This window comes from Corythoichthys intestinalis, chromosome 10 (genome assembly GCF_030265065.1).
Source record: "Corythoichthys intestinalis isolate RoL2023-P3 chromosome 10, ASM3026506v1, whole genome shotgun sequence".
Classification (NCBI taxonomy): domain Eukaryota; kingdom Metazoa; phylum Chordata; class Actinopteri; order Syngnathiformes; family Syngnathidae; genus Corythoichthys; species Corythoichthys intestinalis.
The window spans coordinates 31618275-31624406 of NC_080404.1; the positions used below are offsets into that span (position 1 = coordinate 31618275).

General features: G+C 38.4%; 1 protein-coding gene across 1 annotated transcript in view; it reads right to left on the minus strand.

Moving 5' to 3' along the window:
* LOC130922872 (protein FAM53B-like) overlaps nt 1-5104 on the minus strand; it is a 51771-nt gene extending 46667 nt beyond the window's left edge. The window contains exon 1 of the mRNA XM_057848101.1: nt 4940-5104. The gene's annotated coding sequence lies outside the window, so the exon portion shown is untranslated. The remainder of the gene's footprint in view (nt 1-4939) is intronic.
* Between the last annotated feature and the right edge of the window lie 1028 nt (nt 5105-6132).

Consider the following 6132-nt stretch of genomic DNA (forward strand, 5'->3'; position numbering starts at 1 on the left):
TTTTTCGTTTTAAACCTTATTTATATATCAATGAATTGCCTATATGAATTTCCTTTACCTTAATTTATTACCTTATCATTGACAATCCCTTCCTTGAGTGCAATCACTGTATATACTGTATATATTTATGACCTTTTAACGTTATATAATTTTCTATACCATAAAATAAACCATAACATGAAATAAACCTTTCAGTTGGCAATACTAATAGCACTTATAGGCCCATTGTCAATGAAACATTATTATTTAGTAAAGCGACAGCACCCTCTGGTGTACAAAAAATGAAAGAAAATTTTTTTTTTACAAACGGTGACGGCGCTTGAGGTGTTTATTCACGGCCGACGTGCAGCCAAGCTTGGCAGTGAAGAGACAGGACACAAGAGTGTACCCACCTTTATTTCTTTGAAATAAGTCAATGTTTTGGACACTCTGGTGCGCTTTTTTGGCTTTGTGCCGCTTTCCCCGCTTGCATACAGAGCATCCGACATTCTGAACTTTCCGCGCATATTTTTTTTTAACCCTTCATTAACCGTCGACGGGATGTTGTGCTCGTCGACGGATTTACGTCATCGATGACGTCGACTATGTCCACTAGTCGGGACAGCTCTAATCATAAACAAATACGGTACTTTTGTACAGTATGTTGAATGTATATATCCGTCTTGTCTCATCTTTCCATTCCAACAATAATTTACAGAAAAATATGGCATATTTTAGAGATGGTTTGTATTGCGATTAATTAGGATTAATTATTATTTAGCTGTGATTAACACGATTAAAAATTTTAATCGTTTGACAGCCCTACTTGTAAACAATGGCAGTTCCTGGCATGGGTGGGTTGGGCAGCCCCCCGAGGCAGCAAATTGCTAGGGGCGCATGCACGCGAGTGATTGTCTACTATAATGTATATGTATTCTTTCTGTTAAGAAATATTCAAGTCGTTAAATAGTTTAGCTGTTTAATTCATTTTAATTTCTATTTAAAGCGGCACTTTTATTTTGGAAACTGCTCAAGTGTTTTTTTCCGGTTCTGCGTTTCCCTTTCAGCCTTGTAGACTGAATTAAAGGCGCTGTTCATAGATCGTGAACATTTCTCACAATGCTAAGTGGAGGAATAGTTGTGGTAAATGTGTTTTTGTGTCCGTTTTTTTCTTTTCTTTTTTTTCCGATCGTTCACACCCGTAATTTTGTAGTTGTTAGCTAGTTTTTATCGGCTACAACTGATAACATCATGTCAAAATAATTAATGTGAGCAGTGCTTGTAGTGGTTTCGGTGAATGTTGACCATATGTCTGTATGTTATACAGACTAGACCAGATACTAAAGGTGTGGACACTGTACAACACGTGGAATCTTCTACACTTCCTTTATTATTTCTACAATATTGTATTAATGTTTGTGATGTTAAATTAATATTCTCTTACACATAATATTGCTGTGCACTTTAAACTTGTTTGACAGCGTTAATAAATGTAACATTATAACAAGTACTCAAATCTGGGTTTTGGTTGTTGGGTTGTGTTAAGTACACTTCATCCGCTGTATTTTGTGGGTCAACTTGTTGGTTTTTTTGGTGATTGTTTTTTTGTGGGTGGGTGGGGGTGCAAGGCGTCATGTTGCCCATGGCACCATGTAGGCTAGGAACGCCACTGCTCGTAATCATATTTCAGTGGTTGAGCGACTTTTACACTTAAGGGCAGTTAACATGGCGACTCTGCGACACAAAAACGCAATGACTGTGTTGCGGAGTGGCCTCGCGTGCATATGCTCTCAGCGAAGACGAAAAATTATGAATCCTGCCTCCAAAGTGGAAGAATTCGATAACGGGGGATTGAGGGGGGCTTGCTCCGCATGCATATCACAGGCTCCCGCAGCGCGACACTGCGCCAATAATGTCAACACTCGTACACGTCACATTGGGCATGCGCAGCGGAGCTACTAAACATTAAAAACAGCAAATACGGTGGAATGTCAGCTTTAAAGTGCTTGTGACACGAAAAAGCATGTTTATTTCATAATACACGCGGTATTTTATGCTCCTGAATGATATGGACCGCTTGGATGTGTGTGGAAGCGATCGCTATATTTATTTAGTTTTTTGAATCCCGCGCCAGGAAAATGAGTGACTTCCGGCTTCGGTCTCGCATTGAGGAGGAGGGCGCTGTGACGTGTACGGTAGAAGACGTCCTCTTCACGCTACAGTGTACTGTTGTGTATGAGGACTAAGGATTCAGCTGATTTTGCGGATTAATACTTTTATTTTTTGCATCACGCCAGCCAAACGGCTGCAGAAAAATCATTCTGTATGCGGGAGAGGCGTATGCGCCTTTTTGGAGTTTCAAAAGGTTCCCATTCACCGTGGATATTTACTGTGGGACCATTGGACTTACAAGGAAGTGAGTAAACATCTTGTTTTGTATTATGTCAAATACGAATACAGTGATTACAAAGTAAACACTATAAAATTCCTTTAAATAAAGGACTACTTACGTTTGATCATTGATAGGCATGTGAAAAGCTATCCTCACGCTCATTAGCAGTTAGCTGTTAGCACGTTAGCTACACAACAATTCCAGCCACCCTCCTCCAGGGAACGAACTGTAAATTGCTCTCCGCCGGGCGGTTTGCCGATCCGCAAAGAAACTCGACAACCGGGTCGTCATGTCAAATAATCCAGGCTAGTTATGTGTGATTTTCCACTTCGAAGACTTTGAAACATCCCTCGGTTCGGGTTAGCATGTCGGCTAGCTGTCACTCCTTCTGGTCTGTTTACATTCTCCGAAGCCGGGGAAGGGAAATGACATATGTCCGATTTAGGTGTCATAAAATATCGTTCGGCAGGTGTGACAGTAAAGGTAAAGTCGACTGTTTTGACCATTATGGAGTAATTTTGCCATGTCGTCTTGAATAAATGGATTTTTATTATTTTATATTCCATTTAGCACAAGTTATTTGTCATGACCATGCCATTTATTTAGCAATTGGGGAAAGTACTTGGGTAAAAAGAATATCCTGTAAAAATATTGAAGTAGAGAGACAGAAACAATGACATTTTGCCGCTCTCTTCGTCGCGTTTTCCTCATTGTGAATAGTTCCCCCTCGACGGGCTGACTGGTCCTTCTCAAGCCATTTATATAGCTATTGGGGAAAAATACTTGGATAAAAAGAATATCCTGTAAAAATATTGAAGTAAAGAGACAGAAACAGTGACATTTTGCCGCTCTCTTCGTCGCGTTTTCCTCATTGTGAATAGTTCCCCCTCGACGGGCTGACTGGTCCTTCTCAAGCCATTTATATAGCTATTGGGGAAAATACTTGGATAAAAAGAATATCCTGTAAAAATATTGGGAGTAGAGAGACTGAAACAATGACATTTGTCAGCTCTCTTCGTCTCGTTTTCCTCGTTCTGAACAATTCCCCCTCAATGGGCTGAATAGTAAAACCGATGAGCCTAGTCTACCGCTGACGTCATCCACCTGTTGGGGACGCTAAAGCCCTATAATTGTAGGCGTGGCTAACCGGCAGATTAAAAGACTAATTTCTCGTCATCTGCGCTTTGCTAAATTGTTGTATATAGTCGAATCGTCTCAAAATATGATTCTAATTCACATAATAATGCCATTTAAGACTTTTTTTCTGGTGTCGTATGCTCTTTAATTTACTGTTTTAATAACATTTTCAAATTAAATATGTTTAATGTTTCCATTTTTGTGCCTTTTTTAACAAAAGAAAAATGCCATCGCTTCGAGTGAGCGGGCATATTTTTTTCGGGGCTGAGGAACTTTGGTGGGGTCAAAGTGCATCATTCGCTGCCGCCTTGTAAATCTGCACTGCCCCCTAGGGCCTGGCATGAATACTAACTCGTTTTCATGCGGAATTGCGACATTGTTCGAATGGAGACGGGCCCATATAAATGCAAACATGAAATTTTACGTCTTCTCGGAGAGTCACCATGTAAACGGTCACTGCCAACAAAGGCAATGAACATCAAATCCATTTTATCTAGGACGGGTAACAGGGATCATTCACTAAATTTCGTATCATTTGTGCATATTTGCCAAATTACATTGCTAACATGTCACATTTTCTTATAATGTAAACCCCCGACTGTATGTTGTATGGTTTATGACCGCTACTTTCATTATTTTGTTTGTTGTTAAACGAGCCAGTTTGGGTGCAGCTATAATTGTTTTTTTTTTGTTTTTTTTACAAGCCCAAACAACTTTGATTTGGACTTCAGGCCTTTGTGTACATCCTCACACTGACAACAGAAAGTGCTTGGGGAAAAAAAAAACAAAAAAGAATGTGGCCATTGTTTTCAAAGTACTTGATTGCACAAACACACAAAATTCACCTCATTGCTGGAGTAGATATGACTCATCCTTGTTACAGGATGAAGACATGTAGTGTGTGCTTCTGCACACTAATAGGACAACTTCATACTGCTATTCAGGCAAAATACCACTAGTTGACACCTGAGCATAACTTTTACTACTCGTGAAGTGTCAGATGTTGACTAGTACAATTTGATGACGTCACTAGCAGTGCTCGTAGCAAGGTCAATTTAGGCATACAGGCAGAAGGACAACCACATGTAGGACAAACTGTGCAATAGTTGACAACTAGTGCACATGAAGCTGGATTGTGACCGCACATGAACGCAATACAGACTTGCATGTAGCAACAGGTTGTACATGCATAGAAGCACATACATCCAAAATAGTGACAACTCCTTGTAACTAATTGTGGTAATCATAAATCAGCATCGCGAATGATGAACCTACAAAACGTACAACAAAAACGTTCTTTTAAAGAACTGCGTTATTACAAATAGTCTGCACAAAAAAATGCGAAACAGACCACTTCTAACAAAGTTGGACTTGTCAAGCTCTTAAAGTGACGAAATCATGCACACACAAAATAATGGGCGTCATGATTACCTGGCCTGCAGAGGCTCTTCTTCCCGAACTAGGACATCTTTCTTGAGGGGAGAAGATAGAAGGAGAAAGATTGAAACACTTCCAAAGGAGTCAGCTTGACTCGCCGGAGGCGCGAAGCAAGACTGCGAGCAGCTGGGAGTTGGGAACTGCGTTTTACTCTGAGCAAGGCTTCCGTGTAAAGTTAGCGGAGGGGAATAGCGAGATGAGACGCGGCCGATTAACGAAAAATCGTGATTTAAACACTAAATTAAACAGGTTATACCTCTGTTTCGACAATAATATTACAAATTCAAACTTAAGTTTTACACTTTTAGTTTCGAAAGATTTTAAGGTAGCCAAACTAAATACGAAACACCCCTGCCGAGTTGGTACGCTCCACTGTGGTCCTCCCTCAGACATTTCTAATACTGTGCTACTTTTATCCGCTTCACGAAAGGCAGTTTCTCTACAAGATTAACTTTTGTGGTTGATGTATTTAAATTTAATTGCTCGTTTTTGCCCCCTTAAATATTTAAAGAAACAAAATGGTGATTGAAATAATGGAATTTACTTTCGAGTTTTGGGTGGTGATTATGTACCCAGTATAAATGCACTAAAGTACAAAATATATGTATTGTTCACGTCAATGATTCCTCGATGTCTAACTATTGTAATCTATTCTTTGGTAATGACAATGAATTTTGCAGTAAAAGGTAGTTTTCATATAAATGAATATATAAAAAAATAAAAATAAATAGTGCTAATAACACGGCAATCACACAATATATCCAGTACATTATTGTAAAAAAAAAAGAAAAAAGGAAAAAAAAAAAAAGAAAAAAAAAGTTTCAGGTCACCCAATTTCATGTTTTTCATTAAAACACAATAATCCATAAATTAAAAAAAAAAAAAAAAAAAAAAAAAAAAAAAGACAAGACCTGAAACATTTGAATGGTAACGTATTTTATTAGAAAATAATGTATACAATTTCAGAAAGTTCACTCAATGATCAAGAGATCCAACTGTCTGGTGATGTGTATCACAGCACAGCAATTTGAAAGTATACAAAAGTGTTATGTTATATCATAGCAGCCCTTGTTACTTGTCTTTTTTTTTTTAATTAAAAATAATAATTAAAGCTAATTTACAAACATAGCCATTGACAATTGACAAATTGACAAACTTAGGAATGAAAACCTTCAAACAAAGGATTC